This window comes from Miscanthus floridulus, chromosome 4 (genome assembly GCF_019320115.1).
Source record: "Miscanthus floridulus cultivar M001 chromosome 4, ASM1932011v1, whole genome shotgun sequence".
Taxonomy (NCBI): domain Eukaryota; kingdom Viridiplantae; phylum Streptophyta; class Magnoliopsida; order Poales; family Poaceae; genus Miscanthus; species Miscanthus floridulus.
In genome coordinates, this window is record NC_089583.1 from 56,918,717 (window position 1) to 56,943,723 (window position 25,007).

The window sequence follows — 25,007 nt, forward strand, 5'->3', positions numbered from 1 at the left end:
TCAACAAGCATCCCGCTGTTGTTTTATTTGATTCGGGAGCTTCTCATTCATTTATGAGTCAAGCATTTGCATCTAGATATGATCAAGAAATAATTGAAGTAAGCAAAGGGGGTTATAATATAAGTTCAGTAGGGGGTACTATTTCTACCAAAAAGATAGTCAAAAATGTGCTCATCTCTATACAAGGGAGGGAGTACACAACGGATTTGATAGTATTGCCCGGGTTATCGATAAGTGTAATCTTAGGCATGAATTGGATGAAGGATCATGGTGTTCTTATTGACACTAGCACCCATACTATTATGTTGAGAGAACCCATGGGAGGGAATGCTTTTCTAGTACCACTCTCCCGCAATTTTGAACTCCAACATTTAGCTTGTGCTATCCAAACCACCACACTTTGTGATATCCCAGTGGTTTGTGAGTTTCCGGATGTATTTCCAGAGGAATTACCAGGTCTACCACTGGATAGGGATGTGGAATTTAAGATCGAGTTAGTGCCAGGTACGGCACCCATATCAAGAAGGCCCTATAGAATGCCACCCAATGAGCTAGCAGAACTTAAAATTCAATTACAAGATCTATTGGACAAGGGTCTTATCCAACCTAGCTCATCTCCATGGGGATGTCCAGCCTTATTTATGAAAAAGAAGGACAAGTCACTGAGAATGTGTGTAGATTATAGACCACTCAATGCTGTGACCATCAAGAACAAATATCCATTGCCTCACATCAACATCTTGTTCGATTAGCTAGCAAAGGCAAAGGTATTCTCCAAAATTGACTTGAGATTAGGCTACCATCAGATAAAGATCAGACCAGAGGATATACCTAAAACTGCTTTCTCTACTAGGTACGGCTTATACGAGTATTTGGTTATGTCTTTCGGACTAACAAATGCTCCAGCCTACTTCATGTACCTAATGAACTCGGTATTCATGCTCGAGCTCGACAAGTTTGTGGTCGTGTTTATTGATGATATATTGATTTATTCGAAAAATGAGATGGATCATGAAGAGCATCTGAGGATTGTCCTATCCAGACTAAGGGAGCATAAGTTATATGCAAAGTTTAGCAAATGTAAATTTTGGTTGAGCAAAGTACCTTTCTTAGGTCACATCTTATCAAGAGATAGAATCTCTATGGACCCATCAAAAGTACAAGAGGTCATGGATTGGAAAGCCCCAACTTCGGTTCATGAAGTTTGGAGTTTTCTAGGGTTAGCAGGATATTATCGTCGTTTCATTCTAGATTTCTCAAAGATAGCTAAGCCTATGACCAGACTACTTCAGAAAGATGAGAAGTACAAATGGACACCAGAATGTGAAGCAGCTTTTCACACCCTTAGAACTTTGTTGACTACAACACCTGTGCTAGCACAACCAGACATTGAAAAGCCTTTCGATGTATTTTGTGATGCATCAAGAATAGGTTTGGGATGTGTGCTTATGCAAGAAGAAAGAGTTATTGCATATGCTTCTCGGCAATTGAGAAAGCATGAAGTCAACTACCCTACACATGATTTAGAACTTGCAGCAGTTGTTCATGCATTAAAGATATGGAGACATTATTTGTTAGGCAACATATGTCATATATATACTGACCACAAAAGTCTCAAGTATATCTTTACCCAACCAGAGCTGAACATGAGACAACGAAGATGGTTAGAATTGATTAAGGATTACAATTTAGAAGTGCATTACCATCCGGGTAAAGCTAATGTAGTAGCAGATGCACTCAGTCGAAAGTCTCATTGCAACACTACAGAAGCATTATTGGAAGATGGATTCAACTTATTACATCCTACTGTACTACACAATATCACGATCAGTTGTTCACTTGAGAGCAAAATCATAGAGCTATAGTAGACAGATGTAGGAATAAGTCACATCAAGAGAAAAAATGCAAGAGCAAGAAACCAAACATTTTAGATTGGATGAAAGAGGTGTATTATGGTTTGAGGACCGACTTGTGGTACCAAAAGACCATGAGCTAAGGAATCAAATTTTAGATGAAGCTCACTCGTCCAAATTGTCTATCCATCTGGGTAGTAGCAAGATGTATCAAGATTTGAAAACCCATTTCTGGTCGACTAAGATGAAGAAAGAGATCGCATCCTATGTTGCTAGGTGCGATAACTGCAGTAGAGTAAAAGCTGTCCATATGAAATCCGCCAGATTACTTCAGCCATTGCCTATTCCAGGATGGAAATGGGAGGAAATCAGCATGGACTTTATCACAGGCCTTCCAATGATGCCACAAGGTCATGATTCAATATGGGTTATTGTTGATTGTCTCACCAAGTTAGCACACTTTATACCCGTGAACACACGGTATATAGTTGGGAAATACGCTGAGATATATGTTTCCCAGATCTTGAGACTACATGGAGTACCCAGGACTATAATCTTAGATCGAGGACCACAGTTCATAGCTCATTTCTGGGAGCACTTACACCAGGCTTTAGGGACCAAGCTAATCAGAAGTTCGGCATACCATCCGCAAACTTCAGGATAGATGGAGCGAGTGAACCAAATCCTAGAAGATTTGCTTAGAGCTTGTGTTATATCTTCAAAAGGTTCATGGGAGAAATGGTTACCTTTAGCTAAGTTCTCCTATAACAACAGTTATCAAGCGAGTATCAAGATGGCTCCATTTGAAGCATTGTATGGCAGAAAATGTAGAACTCCATTGAACTAGATTGAGCTCGGTGAAAGGAGGTACTTTGGTAGTGACTTTGTCAATGAAGCTGAAGAGCAAGTACGTATCATCCAACAACATATGAAGGCAGCTCAATCAAGACAAAAGAGTTATCCGATAGAAGAAGAAGACCACTGACTTTTGAAGTGGGTGACTATGTATACTTGAGAGTATCACCCATGAAAGGTGTGAAGAGATTTGGGATGAAAAAGAAGCTTTCACCAAGATATGTAGGGCCATACAAGATTTTGGAACGGAAAGGAAATGTTGAGTATAAGTTACAACTTCCACTAGAGATGAGTGCAATATTTGATGTGTTCCATGTTTCTCAGTTGAAGAAATGTCTTTGAGTACCTAAAGAAGCTATTGCACCCACCAATGTGTAGCTTCAATTGGATCTGACCTACGAAGAAAAGCCAATTCGAGTATTAGAGGAGATGGAGAGAGTAACCCGGAGTAAGATTATTAAGTTTTATAAGGTGGTATGGAACAATCATAGTGAACAAGATGCTACGTGGGAAATAGAAGATTATCTATGAGAAGTTTATTCCGCCTTTTTCCAAAAATGGTAGGTCTTGCAAATCTCGGGATGAGATTTTTATAAGGGGGAGGGGCTGTAACACCTCGGGTGTTAGCCTTGCATAACATGATTTGCATAACATGAGCATGAGCATTAAGCATTAAGCATTCATAAACAAGCATTTACAATTGAAACATTGGATTGAAATATCTGCAACATTTGCTTGTTATCGCATGTTTCCTTGAACATGTGCAACTTTTCTCATTATTTCATGTCTCCATGTGTATATGCATATGATCATGAGTGGATACATGTAGATGGTTGATTTGAGTCACAAAAATATATTGGCAATACATAGGTTAGCAAATGGAACATGGTTCATGAATGTCACTTCCCATGATCAAGCCCTTAAGTCATGTTTCATGTGATTACACTAAATAGCTCTATGAGTGACTAATACATGAAATGATTGAATGAACTTGCAAATTGCTTAAACATGTTTAGAGTATCATTATGAACAACTTTGATATTCATGGTTAGGGGTAATTAGGTCATTAAGCCATGATTTGAAGTGTATCATCATTTAAATGTGATATGTTTGACCAAATTTGAACTAAGTGTTAGAGACCTTGCATGGAGGAGATCACTAAAGCAAAGTTGTAGTATTTGCTACAAGGAATAACTTTTGTTTTTGGGTCATTAACTGATTTAGCTCCTAACATGTGTGAAATTGGATCACAAAAATCAGTAAAATCAACATTTCAAGACTTATACAAAATTTTCTAAGTCCTATCGACTGATAGCCTGACAAACCAATATTTGGGATGATATAACTTCGTTTGATTGTGAATTAGCATGAGTTCACTGAATAAGAATTGTAGATGGTACTTAGGACTACAATTTTTGTTTTGGAATCATTCACTGGATTGCTTTGCATCGGGAGATATTTCAACTGAAAAACTCGCTGTCAAGCTCATCGTCGCGTTCACTGATGAACTGACCGAACCGTTTCAGTGGCCGACCGTCGCTAGGACAGAGCCGCCGTGTGGACGTCGCGATGGCCGCGCATCACCGTTGCCCTGACCGTGCAGGCCATGACGCGCCTGAGTCGGCCATTACCACCCCAGCTACCGCCTGCTCCTGCCTGTGCCTCCATTTCGCATTTCCTGGCTCTCTTTCGTCGCTCGCAACACCCGCAGCAGCAGCGCCACTCGCCGGCATCACCATGCTAGTCACCGGCTTGCCTAGCCGCTTCTCCATCACCGCAACAGCACCACTGCTATCCCAGCGACTCCCTGCGCCAGCCCGTGCCCACTGATTGAGCTCGGTAAGCTCTAGCCCCGCGCACAGCCTCGCCGGAGCTCCGCCGCCACCTCCGTCGCCGTGGTCAGACCTAATCTGACCACCGCTAGCAGTGTTAGTGAGTGCATTAGCTTCGTCGTAGTGTGTCGATGCTCGGGGTAGCGTTTGATTGAGTCACCGTGGCTTCCACCGGCGTCTCACCGTCGACCCACACCTCCGCCCTGCCATTGATGCCACCGTAGTAGCTAGCTCCGATGAGAGGTCCCACCAAGTAGTGCAATGTGTGCGCAAGGTCGAGTAGATCACCGTGTGAAGATGTCACTACCGGCAGGTTCGCCGTCGACGAGTTCTGGCTGCGCTAGTAGAGTAGCGCCACCTGCTCTGTTCTTGTCTCGATGACATGTGGGGTCCTCTGTCAGCGGGTCCCACCGGTCAACGACAGCAGTATTGAAAGCTAGTTCATTTTGAATTTAGATTTGAGTGTGTTTTGTAATTTTTAGATCTCCAGTTTGGTAGCTTCAAAAATTGTGCAATAAATTTGGTAGTGTTCCTTAGGAAGCGAAGTATTTAAGAAAAATATATTCTTGACACTTACAGTAGAAATTTTGGGAGATTTAATTAGAGATTTGAAATGTGTTTTTGAATGCATGCAAACTTATTTATTTTATATCTAGAGTTCCTGTGCTCCAAAAATTATGAAATTTTTGTGGTAAGCTATTCTTAACATATATGATCTCTGGTAAACATTTGAGGATCGGTGCATGTGTAGATTTATAGTTATAGATTTTTCTTTTATAAATAGTTAATCCTTGTATGAATTTTTATAAATTATTTATGAATCCAAAATTCATGAAATTTGTTGGGGGTTATCCTAGTACCATAAGGATGCTAAGAAAAATAGGAAATCTATTGCTTGACACTTTTCACCATGGTTTTCTATTTATGTTATTTTAAGCCTTTATGCTTTGTCTTTTTTGTATAGAATGTTTTACTGTATAAAATGGCATGAAACTTTTGCAGTAGTCTTTTGGTAGCATTAGTAAGGCACTGTAAATTTTTAAGAATTTTTGATGCATATTTGATATACATTTATTATTTAAGCTTTGTATCCAAATAAAATAATAAAGGCATATAAAGAAATAGTTTGGGCTTCACCATTATATTTTCCTGGGTGTATTTGGTATGCTTAAACTGTTGGTGGACTTTGTGTTGTCAAACTTTGAATGATTACATGAAGTAGAAGTATTGTTACTTTGTAATGCAAATTGGAAGGATTCCGGACAGATTCTGGAGTTTGATAAGTTGCATGTTAAAAATGATTTTTACTGTAAAAATGGTTAATAACAAAGTTGTAGGTAATTTTATAAGCTTTCCAGAAAGTCCAGGATCACTGCATTTGGATAATTAGAACTCTAGTTATGAGTAAAATAAGTAGCTGCTATTTGTGAAGTAGTAGATGCATTGTCGAAGTAATTAGTTACATAATCAAGAAGAGATATGCACCTACTCAGTAGAACATGATGCACTTGTTAACATATATGCATTCGCAATATCTTATGCCATATTCATGCATCTAGGATCGGAGGAAGAAATAATGTTGCTGGAATTCGACGAAGTAGAGGAAGGGGACCAGCAGGAGAATCCTCAAGTCGTAGCTCCCGAAGGCGTGGAGCAGAATCCTGAAGAGCTTCCGGAGTGTCCTGACCACCGCCCCACTTCCTTTCTGCGAGGCAAGCCCTAGAGCATTCTAAGTCTCCCCGTATTTTACAAATGATTACTTAAGTACTTATGATTGATGCATTAGGTTATAAGAGTTGAATGAAACCACTTGATGCATATACATTCCTTGTCCAGATATTACACCTTTAACCGGTATAGGTCCAGGATCGAATATATGCTTAGCCATGCTTAGACCGATAGAAGTCGGGTGATGTCCTATCACCTGCGAGATATAGGTGGATACCGGAGCACGGTTGGCTATATTTGCTATCGTGGAACAGAACCATGGGGTAAAAGAAAATTGAGACCGGACGGGATGTCGATAGAGAAGCAACAAGACATGGAGGTCCTGGGTGGATCTATCCCCATCTATGTCGATTAAGGACCGTACCATTGTTGGCGCTTCTGACAAGATTGAACGCATGCCTCTCACTTAACTGGCCGGATAACTCATTCCGACCATGAAGCCGAGTAATTCAACTTAGGCCAGGACCCGTTCTATTGTGCGCTCCTTCCGGGGGATGATCAGACTGAGCCCAAGGGCAGGCTAGGCCTGAACGTTCTGGCATCTGGTGTCCCATATTGTGCGGCACGGTACGGACCCGTGAAAGGTGGACCTGAGTTGTACCAAAGGTGACCTAAGGCTACCTTCGCGTGGTATGCCTGGGTTTATGTTAGGAATAAATTCCTAGCTGGTTGAAATCGATTTGAATCGCCGTCTCTCCCGGATAGTGAGAAACTTGGCTAGTCCCAACATCGTAGTAACTGTGTTATGGAACATGATGGTTTGAATGAATATGGAAGTACAATACCTGCTATGGTTACTATTGTATGCTTTTAAATGATATACCACATGTTTGGCACAGGATAGTTGCTAATCTAGAAATGGATAGTTATAATTAACTTGTTAAAGGAATCCGAATTGTACAACTAAGTTAATTGCCTTTATGCAAAATGTTGTCAAGCTATCTCCACTTATATAGCCTAGCATAATCCTTGGAGTCATTTTATTTCTGGTTTATGACGGATAAGTCTAGCTGAGTACCTTCTCGTACTCAGGGTTTTATTTCCCATTGTTGCAGATGGCACTGTGTATCATGGTTATTGCAAGAGTTGCTTCTATCCTGCCGTGGATGAGGATTAAGCCTTGGGCAGGCTTCTTTATTAATCCCTATCTTTGCTTTTATGGACCGTGATCCTACTTGACACTGTATCAAACTATGTTGGAAACTTTATTTTCGAACTTAATTGCTTCCACTTTATCTATCAAACTTGGTTTGTAATAACTCTTATTCGTACTCTGATGATGAAATGTATCTGTGAACTTTATGTAACTAGTATAATGACCGTGCTAACGCAACGGATTTATCTTGGAGACGCACATGAAAACAACCAATGTTTTTTTCGTAGTTCAACTTTTACACAATATCTCTGAGCATGTATACAATCCGGGAAACTAAGAAGTCATAGTAAAGTTTTTTCTCATATAACCATTTAAGTTATATTCTGTCTAAGTCCTTAATCATGACTTGGAGATCTTCAAGAAAGTTGTCAAAACATTCGTTTGCATGGCTCTTAAGAATGTCCCCCGAAAATTCCATCCTCAGTGAATTTGATAGCTATGCATGGTAGATATAATAAGTTAAGTTGTTAATTTTGTATGTAGTGTACCGAATATAGTTAGAGAATATATGCTTATAGTGTTGATCAGTGGCAATCTTACACCATCCCATGACTTCATGAAATTGTATACAAGGAAGCCTCCTAATTTCTTGGAGATGAGCATTTGTTTGATTTATTGTACATAAATTAAATAACTATTTTGTGATAATAAGAAAGATGAAATATATTACAGGTGATTACTAGTCTTTATGTTTTGGAACTTTTGTAACACATGCAAGGAATGTTCACTTCCAGTAATAAATATTGCCATCCCACTTAGAATTTATCAGTTTCATAGCGAGACTGATGCTAGAATCAATCAATAGCAAGAACAGTAGGGGCAGCCCCTCCTGATCTCATAAAACAATCAATAATGAGAACTTCGTTATGAACCAAGAAAGGGAATATGCAGTGCACAAAAGATTACATACTGAAACCTCCCTGGCGCTTTAACATCCTGCAGCACAACAATCAGATTTTTCAGAGTTGATAAATGTGGAAATAAATTAAAAGTTGCATTAAAATGGCTTGTACCGTGAAGGAGTTGGGGGCCAGGATGTGCGGTCCTTTAGCTAATCAATCCTCTATCCTCATACTATCCTGTGTTAGCATCTTCTCCAAAAGAAACAGACATTCAACCACAGAAATGCAAAAGGCTGCACAAAGCATCACCAAGATGTGGATGCACAGCATCTGCAGCAGAAAATACATTGTTACTACACAAGATGCTCACCACAAGCAAAGCAAGGCAGCCATACACCATCTTTTTCTGCAACCTGGTTCCTTCCACTTGTTTGTGCAAACAGCAGTGAATACGTAGCAAAAACTTACCAATCCACGACCTGCTGGATCTGTCAAATATTAAAATGTTCTTATTGGTTTCTTTTAGAGAAAAATTACAAGCACCAGTGGCCTTGGATGCCCTCGACAGTGCGGGTGAGCGCCACAAGTTCAGCAGCCCTGTACCATAGCTGCTTCTCCTACATTAATTACTGCAAAAAAAACTGTACCCAGGAATTTACATTTTCTTACTGAATGAACCAACACATGGTGAAGACCTAAAGAGTACTGAACCATGTAACACATTTGCTCTTGAATAGCCCTAACAGCAAGGACTTTACATATAATTCTACTGGATATTATTTTTCGGACTATCAATTGGAAATAAACCAAAAAAAACTGAGCCAATTGCTTTATGACTGTGAATTGAATTTTCTGAGTTCTGGAATGATTTGCCTCCTCAAGCACGGCAGGAGCTCCTCAAATTGGATAATTAAGCAAACTCTCATTGAACAAGCACACAAGAATATCTCTACTGCCTCTTCCTTCCCCTGTCGGCTACCTCATGTGCCCAACCAGGTAGCGCAAAAAAAAGGAACTGATTACTTTATGGCTGTTAATTTTTTCCCCAGAGAAATCGAGATGAAGAAAGTGGAGATCGAACCTAGGATCTTACAAATTTCAATAACTGGATGATAGCTCTAAGAGAAAAATTCTATAGTGCATCACCCCCTATACATTTAGATGAAACACAGCTAACTAAAGTCATGAACACCAGATTTTTTAATATAGTGATACAGCTTTATTTTCTAGAAAGGAGATGAGAAACATATACTACAACTGTACAACATTCTAGCCAGGCAGTATCCTTGACCATGCTACCATCTCCACTGAACCAAGCAAAATAGACTTCAACCAGTCTTGCGCAATGATTAGTTGTCACAAGAACCAAGAGCAACAAAAGAATTTTGATGAGGAAGAAAAATATTTCATGAGAAATATATACCTCATCATCTTCCATAAAGATAGCTGAGTATGGATATTTGACATTTTCTCCTGGCCTTCTTTAAAACCAGGAAGCATATCTGCATTTAAGGTTAAGCGAAAAATACATGCTCCACAAACAAAGCAATGAACAACCACTTGTTATGAATTCCATCACTGTAGACACATGACCATGACAAACACATATGTCCCAAAAATATTTACAAGAAAAAAAAAGAGAACAAGATCAAAATCACTAATCAGGATTCGATGTGAAAGAATAATTGGTTTGTTCTTCCTTTTGATGTCATCGCAGTACTCCCTACCTAGCACATTGACCTTCCTTTGGTCCATCCCCAACTGGCATATACCAGCCTACAAAAGAAAAAGGATAAGGAAAATGATTTGTATACATAATTCTTGTTTCTAGATTGAAGGTGCACACCACTCTGAAATGTCAAAAGCCTTTCAGTCTTCATTAATTAATGAGTAAATACACTCAGAATGGAAATATCAAAAGCCTTTCAGAACTCAAAGAGAATTCAATAAAATTTCTTTTGGAATACCAAGGAACGCAATAGCGCGATAAATACTTGCCTTCAAGAAAAATATATGAACACATTGCATGCAAGGGTACAGAATTTGGGCAGCATCTGCAAGTAAAGGAAAAATAGAATTACTTACACACTTCATAATAAGCACATAGAGCCATGTTCATGGTGAAGCTTTCGAAGAGAATAATGCTTTTCATGGAAACACAACATAAACAAGCGTGTACCAAAAGCGACATGTCCTATATTTTGTCAATATTAACAGATTGTAAAATCATCATGGAAATTAGTGTTTGGTCAATATTAACAGACTATAAATACAGATTTAATAATCATGAGGGTACACATGAACTGTAATTAGTGAGAAAAAGAAAGTAACAATGATAAACAGCCATAACAATGATGAAATAAACAGACAGTTTGCTCCAGTTTGCTCCTTCTTAAATCTACTTACTTCAATTAAGTCTACCTGATGTATACAGCAAAATCGAACTTCCAGATCCAGTTGATGCAATTATCTGTAAAATTGGTTTGCATACTATCTATGAGAAACAGCCATAACAATGATGAAGATAAACAGACATTTTTTATAACAACTCTGAACTGTAAAGAATATTTTCTCTCTAATAATAATCTGACTGAAACACAATCGAAAGAGAGTTCTCGCACCTGATTATTTCCCACTATTCGCAATGCAGAACACATCTCTTTTTGTAGCTCTGTGGGAACAAGGAAGTATTTGAAGCAAAATGTTCAAACAAACATACCTAGGACGATGCTGGAGAGGAGGATGCGCGGGTGCTGCACGACGACGGGAGGCATCTGAGGAGGATGGGTAGGGAAGCGAGTAGGGGGTCCAGCTAACCCATCGCCGGGGAGCTCGCCCATCGCGGGGGCTGAGCCCGCTCGCTGGGGAAGACGGAGACCCAAGGCAGAACCGGCGCGGCAGCGACCGTGAAACCCTAACCATGTCTGCTGCGCCACCGCGTGGTCTGCTTCCGCTGTGCTGGTGCGAGCTCTGCATCCGCCGAGTCCGCCGCGTGCTCCGCGTGCGCCGTGCCGCTGCGCCATCCACCCTAGGGTTTGTCCGTGGGGGAGAGGAGAGGAGCGCGCAAGTCGAGCGTTGGGGAGAGGGAGAGTCACGAGCGCATTGGGCACGAGTGCAGGAGAGGAGGGGGAATCGAGGGAGAGGGAGAGCCGCGTGTGCCACGTGGGGTGGACCATGGAGGGCAGACACACTAAACATGAGCCATCGAATTTGGATGAGTAATGAGAGAGAATGGCTAAGAGATAATCTGGTGCATCCATTTTGATGGTGTTATATTTTCTGGGTGCATTCATGGGTGTGGATGTAGCATAGGTCATGACTGTGGAGTATGTATTTATTATGTGGCTGTAGATTTATTCTAACTGATGTATTATAGGGGTAGTAGATATGTGGCATGTATGTTGAATCATGTACGATCTTGGTTGTTGTAAATCGTTTATCGAGACCCGTCATGGTACTCGATGGACTACCGGGTTTATAGGGGTTCAAGTATGACAGTGCGACCGCTTGCGGGCTGCCATTGTACTTGTACTCTTATAAATTGATCGATTCTACGACATTTCACGCAACCGCAGCCCACGCCGCTCATTTATCGCTACCATTGGTTATCACTCGCCAAATAATCACTGACTTCTCTGCCATTTATTGAGGCTCGGTAAAAGTTACTGTACAACCTTTACTCTGGTTTTTTCTGCATGGTTGGGTTTTTCAGATATCTCTGTAAACGGCTCAGGGACTGGCTACCTGCTCGGCTGGTCTTTTATTATTTTTATGTTTCTAACCCTGGCACCATGTGACTATGTTGCCTACTGTCAGGCTTAGGGACTAAGTGGGCACATTTTGCCTTGCGATGAATGTGCTCCCTCTCATTTTAGGGCTTCGCTCTAGGACTGGCTGCCTGCTCATCTGGTCTTTTACTATTCTTCTACTTTGGACCCTAGCACCACATGACTATGTCATCTACTGTCAGGCTTGGGGACTAAGTGGGCACACTTCACCTCACGGTGAATGTGCTTGCTTTATTCCAGAAGACTCCATGCCTCTTGAAGTTGAAGAAGACTATCTCCTTTTCTCATGGTCGGACTCTAAGTGGGCACACTTGTTCCACTGCAAAGAATTTTTTGGTTCTAAACTTGAGCTCCTTACACCCTTATGGCAAGCCATGCTTGGGTTATGCTGCTTGGCTATGGTTTGAGCTGCTCGATGATAGTACACGCTGCTTGACAACTGCTCACAACTGCTCGGCAACTCATCATGGTGGTCGGACCATGAGTTCGACTGCTCGGCTTCGTTCGCACCTGCCTAAACAAGCTTAAGACAGTGTTGCACTATGGGTACAAGGCACTTGGGGACTAGCTATGGGGGGTATGACCCTAGATACCCATGGTAGACCACATGGGTTATGCCCTCAGAGGCAGCCCTACCCACAAGATTAAGCCTTGCGAGGCATGACTCTAGTCGGTGTGTTCCCCAAGACATCTGGAAGATATCTTGAAGATACTACAAGATCTGTTAGGATATGTATGATCCCAAGATTTCTGTAATCAGTTATTACTTTCTGGTTATCTCTCAGATCTAACCAACTTGTAACCCTGCTCCCCAAACTATATAAGGCGGGCAGGGACCCCCCCTCCAAACTCATGAAATATCATATGATAGCTAATACAAACCAACAGACCATAGGAGTAGGGTATTATGTCATACTGATGGCCTGAACCTATCTAACTCATGTGTCTCTATTGCCTTCTTGTTCTTGATCTCACACTCCTCTACCGATCAATCTACCTTCGTGGGATACCCCTCGGAGGACTGTCGACGATATTCTTTCGACAACCATAATATCTCCATTCACCAAGCTCAATCCAATTAAGAGGGGTCCTACACTTGCGACCATATAGAGCTTCAAATGGAGCTATCTTGGTGCTCTCTTGATAGCTATTATTGTAGGAGAATTCAGCCAAAGTAACCAATCCTCCCATGAACCCTTAGAAGAAATCACACATGCTCTCAACATATCTTCCAAGATTTGATTCACATGCTTGGTTTGACCTGTTGTCTGGGGGTGATAAGCAGAGCTATGAATCAATGTGGTACCTAAGTACTTTGTGCATGTGTTCCAAAAAATGATTAACAAACTAGGCCCTTGATCTGATACAATGCTCTTAGGTACTCCATGCAATCTTACAATTTGATCAATGTATAACTTTGCATATTGATGAGGTCAACACTTGACATTGAAAGGAATAAAATGTACAGACTTGGTGACATGGTCAACAATTACCCATATAGAATCATGACCCTTTTTAGTGGTTGGAAGTCCATCAACAAAATCCATACTAATGTCCTCCCATTTCCAACTTGGAATAGACAGTGGCTGAAGTAACCTTGCTGGTTTCATATGAATGGCCTTAACTCGGCAATAGTTATCACATCTAGCAATGTATGCCACAATTTCATTCTTCATTTTTGTCCACCAAAATCGAGTTTTCAAGTCTTGGTACATCTTGCTGCTACCCGGGTGAATGGATACCTTGGAAGAATGAGCTTCCTCTAGAATTTGGTTTCTCAACTCCCTATCCTTTGGCACTATAAGTCGATCTTTAAACCATACAACACCATTCTCATCCAATAAAAAATGCTTACTTTCTTCTTCTTTCATCTTTCTTTTTATATGGAATATACCCACATCAGTCTATTGGAGCTCAATCATTTTTTACTCAAGAGAGCAACTAACAGTGATATTGTGTAAGACTATCGGATGCAATAAGTTGAAACCATCTTCCAACAAAGGATTACACCAATACTTCTGGCTTAAGGCATCTGCAACCACATTGGCCTTTCTCAGATGATAATGCACTTCTAAGTTCTAATCCTTGATCAATTCTAACCATATGCGCTACCTCATGTTCAACTCAGGTTGAGTGAAAATGTACTTAAGGCTTTTGTGCTTAGTGTAGATGTGACAAACATTACCAAGTAGGTAATGTCTCCAAATTTTTAGAGCATGGACAACTGCTGCTTGAAAGTGTACAACCTCTGTAGAGTGTAAAACTGGTATATCAGCCGTGCTCATGGTCATGAGTGGCCTGGAACATGTACGAAATAGATGATGAACATAGATGATACTCATGACAAAAATGCTCACTAATGATACTGTTTATGCTATTCATTATTCATGTTTACCTGATCATGTGTTTATATGGGCTTGTGATAAACTTGTTGCTACTCCTTTGCTAAAATCATGACTCATTAAAAGCTAATCACAGTTAAACCAGTGTCAGCCTTTTGAGCCTCATGAACCCCATGTTATATTTGTTAAGTACGACATGTACTTACCCTTGCTTTACTTTTTAAATCTTTGGATAAAAATCCCTGATGGGTACCAGATTGCTAGAGTTTGGAGGAATTAGGCTTGTGATCGACCAGTCAGTTGTCCCTGTGGAATTGAAGTCTTCACCCGAAGATGAGAGTTGTCTTTCCGCTGTTTGCTATCTAAGGTTATGTTCTTTATACTAAGTACATTATGTATTGAGCATTATCTATTGATATTACCCTTATTTGTAGCTATATGTGAGATTTGACTTCCTGGGCTCACATATGGTGCGTATCTGGTTTTGTTCTTAAAACCGGGTGCTACATCTATCCACCTTCTCGATGATGGCTCCGTGTAGTAGTAAGCTGCATTGTGAATATCGACAAGATTTGTAGTTTCTAGATCTTTCGGCTACCCTGGAATCTTACCTTTGTCGGATGGAGGAACAATAACTGCTAGCTGAGATATTTATGATTCTATCATTTTATTAAAGTTATGGTGATTGTTAATGGCAGAAGCAAAGCTATCCATTCTATTATTTATGTTCTATAAAATTTTATCATTGGTAGCTAGCTTCTTAAATAAACCCTCGATTAGTCTAGCTTGGCCATAAATTAATTCTCTCAAGGGTGGTTGATTGAAATTATTATAATTATTACCTTGATAGTTACCTTGGTAATTACCTTGGTAGTTTGGCCTATGTTGCTGATTCCATCCTTGATTCTGTTGAGGACGATAGTAGTTGTTGTTGACAAAGTTCATATCCTCATGGGTCCCAAGGCATTTGCTCCCTGAATGCCTAGTGTTTCCACACACTTCACATGTCATGCGGGAATCATGAATATGCATGACTTCTTGCTTCTCATTAGCTCAATCTTTGAGCTTCTTCATTAGCAAATCCATCTTGGCAGACAACATGTCTACCTCTTTAAGTTGATGCATATGTCCAGCTTTATGGTGAGTGACATGAATACACCTCCAGCACAACATCCATAGTCTCATGGGTACTATTGGTCAACCCATGGTAGAAAGTCTACATGAGTAGCCGATTCTCCATCCCGTAATGAGGACATTATGTAATGTAATCTTGAAAGCATTCCCATGCCTTTGGGATAGATTCATGATGTTGTTGTGAAAGCTTGAGATTCTCCCATGCAGTGCATTGGTCTTGCCTATGGGAAAAAACTTTGCTAGGAAGGCAATGGAGTAGTTATTGCATGTTGTATTTGTATCTTTATTGTCATAGAACCATTGCTTTGCCTTCTCGAAGAGTGAGAATGGGAAAAGGCAAAGTAGTATGGCATCTTGGGTCACTCATTTGATGGTGAAAGTGCTACAAATCTCCATAAAGTGTTGGAGATGTGCACTCGCATCTTCATGTTCCTTTACACAAAACTGGCTTGCTAGCACCATGTTGATGAGGGCTGGCTTGAGCTTGAATCCATTATCTCCAACATTGACTGTTGGTCCAGTATAGATGTTGGCCGTAGTTGAAGTAGAAAATTCACAGAGAGTCTTGTTAGCCATGGCTTCAAATTTAGGTGTTAAGCTTTGCCTTATATGGTTGTCTTCTGACTCTAAAGCTAGAACTTTCTTGAGTTTAGCTCTAGTTTTCCTGATTAATGCTTCTAGATCTTCAACATAGTTTATCGGAAGGTCAAAACCAATCATACATTACCCTCCATAAGATACACAAGTAGACAAAGCAAGGGTAAGCCTATTTAAGCAGAGGTCAATGGTTATCTTTGATCACATCAATAAGTTTATCAATACTTCCTTTGCATAGCTACCTTCCCTGGCAATGGCGCTAGAAATGCTTGTTGGTATTTATTAACTTGTCACTTGTTTTAGTAGCCATCTATTGCTTAGTTACATCTCCTAACATTACTTTACTAGGTTGTCATCACTAGGGATGATGCCAGAGATGCTTGTTGGTATTACCTAACATTACTACAAGGGTGATACTAAGTAGTTCTTCACTATTTTATGTGACTAGAAAGAATATATTGATATGAATGGAAATGGATCTATAGGTGCAGAAATAATATTCCATTATAGCACATCACCCGTGAGTATTCCAGATATCATTATTTATATTTTTACTGTAGGGGAGGTCTAGCATGGACATGTATTGATAACTTATACTATTGATGGAGAAGTAAACCATAAACATTATTCTACTCATAATAGGGGTAAGTCGTAGGATAAGACATATATATAGATAGTAAGTATTGATCAATGATAAATCACTCAGAGTACTCCCTTCTATGACATTAGCATGGTCAAGTAGAATATTAGAAGAATAAATCCTAAGTCATTCTTAATTACAAGTCAAAGCATATATTGATTAGTGTAATTATACCTAGTGGTCATTGCTAAGATCATCTTCATATCTACACATAAGGGATATTAATAAGGAAGATTAAGAACAGATCTTGTCTCCTGTCATAACCGCATCCTACTTGCAAGCCTATATTCGAGGAGTTGACTACAAAGAACTCAATGGGAGTGTCACATCCACGATCTACAACATGACCCAGAAGATAGGGTGTATCCGTAGGTAAACAACGTATAAGCACCACACTTACACAAATGTCAACCACTCACCCACGGTACCTTAGAATGAGTGCTATACAAACTTATGCATGAACATGATGACAATCCAACTATATTAAGCATATAATAAAAGTAGACCATGAACATTATAACGAAGAACATGAATAAGATAAATACTAATGTTGTCATAACAATTGTAACTAGCATATAAAAGTAATGGAGATACAAAAGAGAGGGGATACAAAGATTATACCAAACCACACTCTTGACACGATCAGGAATCCAAGTGAAGCCTACTTGCCTCCCTCTAGACCTATCCTAACTAGCTATGCCCCAGAATTGATAGAGCTCTAAGGATGATTTGGTTTTCTGTCTTCTCAAATGACTTATCAATTCCTTAGGGGGGTGGTAGGGGCTGGTATATATAGGCTAGTGCATCCAACATCAGCCCTTGGATCAAACTGACTTAAAGGGTAGCCTAGATGCAACCTAGGAGGTGGTGGGGAACTAACATTGCGACATGGAGGCTGACAGGTGGGCCTAGGGGCTGGGCGGCCTATAGGTGGAGCCGGCCTACTGCCTCTGCCTTGGCGTGGTGTCCTCTTGAGTCTTCTAGTGTCTGTTTCTCAGTGAATAAGCATGATTAATTCTGACATGTATGTCCACCTTGATGGTTTTCTAGATAAACCCTACAAAAATCATAGATTCATCAAACTCATGGAATTTATTAGTTTAAACACCTAGACCTTTGTTGGTGATTACTTTCATGCCCTTATTCATGTTTTATTGACGGTTTATAATGGCTGTTAACTACCATCAATAATAGTAGCATTTGGAAGGGGCGTTCCGATGGTGCTGCAAGTTGACTCTGAAGTTTATGTATGACCGACCATGAGTATTAACTCCAGTTGGAAGAAGTACTCTAGTCCATGGGTCGGACTAGACTGTGAAATCTATGTAACCTACTTTGAATACATTAATCCTAGATGTAGTAATTGGGCATTATCCATCAGCCATGTGTCGGTTTGTTATCTGTACCACTGCATGCCACTCAAATTGATCCTGAAGAGGAGTTGCCGAGTGCACTCCTGTCGGCACAAAATTTCATCCCGTGCCATGGGCACACGAGCAAGCCGAAAGGGTTCGCTCGATGGAGCTGAAGATCTGCCTAGCTTCAGTGCAGGGATGGTCGATCCTGCACACTCCTCCCAAGACGTGCTAGTCAATTTGACCCTGCAATTGACAAGGAGAGAAAGCTAATCAGTAATTTAAGGCAGAACATGCTAGTGTTGCCAGACAGTCCCGAGTGTGGCTCTGAGAGCCGATATGGAAGAAAATCAACTAAATAATCGATTCCAGCATACTCATAAAGATAAGTCAATTAAAGCTCATGGAAGGTAAATCGATTATCACTTAGGATAGATCTCGTTATTTGGACAAACATTAGTTAATGGCAAAAGGATGTAAACAATGATTAATTTATGCTAAGTCAATGACTGCAAGCAACCGAATCCCTTTTTATATAAAAGAAACAGCTCATCATTATCTAACCATTTAATAAAGATAAATCTAATGAACATATAAGATCTCCTCTATCGCTATGACCAGTGGGGCATGAGGTAGAATCATGTAGGCTATAGAAACAACAATAGATTCGATGACCCTAACTTATTACTAATATTAGTGGGGATGAGGCAGAATCATATAGGCCATAATACAATAATAAGATCATGGGGCTAACACATCTTTCAACCTATCTTTACTTCAATGGTCTCATGACATGAACTATTCATGAAAGTGCTCGATATCAGCTAAAACAACCGATTCAGGCAAAGCGCATAGTTAAGGTCATGCCCTATCAGGAACAGATCTATCAAATAACGATCCCCACTCCATAGTGCTAATAGTGAGATGTGAGGTAGAATCACACAGGCCATGATAACGGGCCATGGAACGGTTTTCACTAGCCAATAGATCTACTCAACATCAGACATGCCTTAACCGCACACTATGCGCGATCAAGATTGACTTAAAACGGCCGATAAAACATAACTCATCATTTAAGATGCAGATTAGATCAGTTTAGATTAACTAATGATGGGTTAAACAGGATATAAGTCTGATCTAGATTAATCCCAATCGAGCAAAGTGATATTGCTGTAATGAAATAAATAATGGAAGCAATAAGCAATATCGGTAACTTAATGAATCTATCCAACGCAACGCCACCCTTAGATAGAGCAGATAACTTGACCTTAATCTAGTTCAAGCAGTGGAGGTTGACTGGATCGATGCAGCCTTACTTGAACTAGACAAGAGTCAGTAACTAGCTTATACCAGAGTCATAGTGGAGGTCGACCGGATCGATGCAGTCGTACGAACAAACGTATAAGCCATGACGGTACTTACAGACAAGTAGTAGAGGTTGACCGGATCGATGCAGCCATACTTGCTGAAGAACTCACTGAGATCTACTCTACTCCTACTCCTAAGGGGTGGCCAAAGCCAAAAAAGTAAGTAACTTGTATTTGATTGATTGTGTGTCCTTTACAATAGCCGGGGTTTGATATTTATACCCAAAGTATAAACATGAATCCTACTCAAGCATGACTCATTACAATCTTTGGCATAGAAGAAAACATTCCTAATTTAAGATAACTTGGACCCTAATCTTTCCCTTTTTATAGGGTCCGATATGTAGTTTCCTAGCGCCAACCGTAGTTCATCATCGCTATCTACTGACGTCATCCAATGAGACCCGATCCTAGAGTCATATCTGAATTAGCTGATGTCGATCCTCATGCAATCGATTCCTTGATGGGCATGGTCTTTGAAGCCTTTGAATTCTCACGTTCTTCTCTCCAAATTTTGGTGTAAACACATGCCCCCCAATTTTGGGATAAAAGTGAATTTATTCCAAAATTCCTATTTGTCTGTTTACCACACCATAACCATTTTGCTTTGAGATATACATGTGAGTCCTGACTTCCTAGGCCGAGTCTTATATAATATCCCAATAGCTTCTTTTCTAACTCACTCGGCCTGTTTGCTTCCCCCTTCTTGCTCAAGAAAATCTCGACAGTCGACGCCGCCATCGCTAAAGCTCCAACCCTAGCAAATCTTCATCCCCATCAAGATTTTATTCAAGCGGTCTCTTTTCAGCGGTAATGGCGACTAGTGACCACATCCTCGAGGTATGCCTTCAAATCCCCATCCTCAAAATGTTGGTGGCTACCCTGCATTTCCTTTGTCCTCAAATTTATTTTATCCGATTTCTAGGAAATGAGGAACAAAATCTTGATTCCATCAGCTGTTACTTCCAATGTTTATTTTCTTGGTCCTATGGGTGATCCTGATCCATGTGATTTGATCTGTCAAGAAATCAACCAAATCCCCTTCAAATGGTTTGTAGTGGATTTGTCCTCCTGGACTATCAAAACCCCCTTCAGAAACTGGCCTAAAATGCCCAGGTGGTGGAGAAATTGGTTTCGCAGGGTATTCAAGAAAAAGGGTGGAGATTGGGAGGTGTATGATTTGAATCAATGTTTGACACTTTCATTGTTTGGGATGGAGAGGAATGATTCACTCTTGATTTTTTCATCCTATTTCTGGTCCAATGCCCTGATTGCTTTTGTCTTTGGTCATGGCCCGATGACTATTACCCTGGCTGATGCTTACATGTTGACCAGCCTTAGGATAACTGGGTCAGTGCATCCTTATGAATACTTGAGTGTTGGTTCCAAGAAATTAGCCAAAATATCAGACTACATAGGACGGGCAAGTTAAATTCTGAACCATATCGGAGATGAATCGACTGTTGGTGAAAGGGAATATGTGGCCTTTTCTGAATATGTGGTTGGAGAGATTCGTCTTCTGTGGGTCATCTTGTGGTCTGACTTATAATCACAAACTCATGGTAGGGCATCTAATAGTAGGCAAGGACATCCCTCTTGGAAAGTATCTGCTAGGAGCTACTTATCATTTGATGTACAAGGTAGCCGCACAATTATTGAAGAATGAACCAGTGCATACCATCAGTGGCCCTTGGTGGTTGATACAAATGTGGCTCAACTTGTATATGCATAAGATTGCAAGGCCTAATCTCAGAAGCCTGAGTTTCCCTTCCTTCAATTTTGATGAGGAATATAGAGGTGAAGAAGGAAGAACTCGATAGTGCATGAGCTATGGTGAGGCTGCATAGGCCATAATAATTGATTTTGACATTGGTAACCTCTTCAAGAAGTTTTATAGGGGGTTTGATATAGGCATCCTAACTTGGTTACCATACGATGATGATGAAAATGATGAGTTGACCTTCCCATTCAAGTTTCGATTTGAGTCAGGCTGTTTAGACGAGGCGGTGGCTGCAATTTTTAATTCCTTCATCAAGCCCTGCGTTCTCCCCACCGAATTCTATCACGGTCGTGGTAAAATGGCTATAGGCTCCTCCTATCCAAGCAACCTCCTGACTTATGAGTTTTACAATCCATCTTTCATAGCCCATCAGTTTGGCTTTGGCTAGCTCCCCCCACAATTGTTCTTCATAAACATATTGAAGCCAAGAGAAGACATCAGTGAGGTGATGGAAGCCTCTAGAGTGTTTCAATTGGGATCGGACCTTCCTTCCTTTTGTGTGCACGACTAGATTAGAGTCAACTCCTCTTCTACTCTCTTTGACTCTTGGTGGCAAGAATGGTACTCCCATCTTTTTTGTGGTTGGTCCATCCTTTGTGTATATCCCTAGATGGAGAATTCGTTTCGGACAGAGAGGTAACTTACCATTTCTTTTTAAGAAAACTGTTCGATGAATTCGTTTGCTAACCATTCTAATTGACCTTTTTAGGATGATGAATTTGATCCTCTAAGCTTGGATAGGAAGGGGCGTCCCATAGATTACCAGCTACCATGCCCAGTTTCAAGAATGGGATCAGCTGCCCCTTCACTAAAGAAGTTGATGAAAACTCATGTTGCCTCCACTATTGTGACATATCAATCTTCAAAGCACAAGGCAGCTCATGGGAGAACCAAGAAAACCACTACTAGGAAGAGACTCCATAGAACAAGACCATCAGTTGCTCAGGTAAACAATTTATCACCTTCTTAAAAATGTTATTCAACTATTGATCCCGTTCTTTCATAGCTATCAAAGCATTGCGTCCCAACCTACTCTAGGTGTGGGACTGCTATCCCAGGCATTTGACTCAGCGTCAACTAAACCCCCATCGGCTGATCCTCAAGAGGAGCTGATTTCGGTTGAAATAATCGATGCTTCCATAACAGCAAAAAATGTGAGGTTTCCTTGATGCTTGTTAGAGCATTTTCTTTAACTTTTAATCTATTCGGCTTCCATTCTTCATCTAGCTTTTTACCATGCCAGATACTTCCTGAGGAAACACCCACGCAAGAGTAGGAGCCTGACAGTTCACTTAAGGATCATGCCAACGTCGAAGGTGATCCTGTTGATTCCCCAGCTTAGCATGCAACTGATGGTAAGGAAGTTAAACATCCCCTTTATTCTTCTGCAATAATTATGAACTAAAATTTGACATTGCAGATACCAATGTTGAAACCTTGGAGCTAATTCAACCAGATGCTATTGGTGCATCATCAGTTGTCCCTTCTCCTCATGTAGAGGCTACTACGAAAAAGGTATTGCATTCATCTTGCCGTTCATTTCATCATAAACTGATCCAATCCTCTTAATCAAGATTCTCTTTAAAGAGTTAAATGCACCAGGGGTCCATGAATTTATCATTGTGTACTATTTAGATCCATAAACTCTGAAATTGCATTTATAGATCACCTAACTTGTTAAATGGTGCACTGCAGGTCCATACTGCTTCATCAATGTTTTGTTGCTTATGTGGCATGCCAACATGGCATTTTTCTACATCTAACCCCCTATAGCTAGGAACAAATGGCCTGTTTGATATAGGGCCAAGGGGGTGGCCGGTGCTCCCCAGCTGCAACCCAGCCTGTTTGATTTGCTTGGCCCTACTGGTGGCCTAGCTCCGTGTATGCAAAACACACTCTCTCTCCTGTATCCTAGGGAACGCTCCTAGGGTTTGTTTCTTTGGAGCTAGGCTCCCACCGTCCTTGCGCAGGAGATTTTGGGGCGGTGGCTCGCGCAGGAACCATGAAACTTCATCCCGTGCTCCTCCTCGCCAAAATCCACTGCGTTTATATGTCGCCCTCCTCCCTCACTGCCTTCTTCTCCCTCCTCCAGCTCCGTCTTCCCCACTGTGTTTGTGTTGAGTGACCAGCGGTGTTGGTGTGGTGGTGGTGGGCACGGTGGGCTTCTTCCTCTCTAGTCTTCATCTTTGTTTAGGCGGTCAGGATCTGCTTGGCCATGGCGCTGCTGCGCCTCCCGCTAGGCTCCGTGGACGTGGTCATCTTCCTCCTTTGTCTTCTTCCTCCTTCGGTGGTGCGATTGGTCTCGATTGGGTCAATCTACTTCGTCCCATACCAGATCTACTTTTGCTTCCACTGCAGCTCTTCTTCTTCTCTATCTTGCGCTTCTTTCTGTCTCCATCGACTCCCCTGAGGTGAACCCCCCCTCCCCCAAATCCCCTTTGCTTTCATTCTAGGGTTTTCTATTACCCTATTTTGATTTCAATTTGTCTCTGTGGAATGATTGTTTGGGTACATAATGCTTGTGTAGTTGCTATGAATGTTGATTTCGAGCACTAAAACATTTATGCTACATTGTTGGTATCTTTCATATGGGTCGATGATGAATCTATCCACTGTATGCTGAAATGTTAATTCTTTTATGGTCGATGATAATTCTATCCAATGCACTGGAGGCATTCTTTTTGTGCCACCATGCTGTTAGCTTTTGATATGAATGATTGCACTTTTATGTTGAGGCCAGCCAGGGTCTACTACAGCTGAGTTGTATGTTTGAATGTTGAATGCACGTAGATGGATCAACTACACAACATGAGATGATGGCCACGTAAGCAGCTGGTTGTGGTTATGCTTTTATTTGTTGTCACTAGACCAAGAAGAATTAGGGCTTAGCTAGAGCCTGTTGCTAGGTCATTCGTGGGCCTCGTGGGCATTCGATGCGCTGGTGCACCTTGTGTGGTGGCCGCGCACACTGGCCTAGGGTGTCTGGGTGCAAAGATCATGCAGTAGACCATAGACATCCATGGGCCCCTACCACTTCTTCCATGGCAACCTTGGCAGACATCAGGTCGCTTTGTGCTGCGGGCTCGAGCTGTAGGGTGGACGTCGTCGATCACTTCACGCCCATTGCGTGGCCAAAGTTTCATGAATATAATGGATCCCCCTCTATGGTTCATAGTCATCTAGCCCATTAGGTGGCTTCATGAAGCACCCTGTTGGCGAAATGGATAGGGCTGTTCACCAAGAACTACTGCTGACTGCTCCAATGCCAACTTGCTCTGGCTTCTCAGAATGCAAGGGGCTCATGCTGAAGGTGCTCGTGGGGTCATCCTGGCGGCGAGGACACCGTTCAGGTCATTGGGATTTAGTGCCTCGATCTAGCCGACGACCCCACCATGCCACGCCCAACCCCATGGTTGCGCTAGCCATGACGGTCGTCGTCCTCGTGTCCAGCCTCATCGCATGGCCCCATTGAGAGTAGGCTCCCCCGAAGTAGGAGCAGACGCGATGGTCCTACTCTTCTGCCCAACCTTCCCCGTCCTGACCCACAATGCTATGGGTGCCGACAGCGACCTTCTTGAGCTCAACGTCCTCTGGCGTTCCTCGCCGTGCTCCAAGAGGACGAGAGCAAGTAGCCACCCGACCTTGAATCCCACTGTTTCCACCAAGAACTTCACCTTCCTCTCCACGTCCTCCCGCAAATACAGCATCACCAGTGGCTCAACAGCAAGCAGAAGCAGG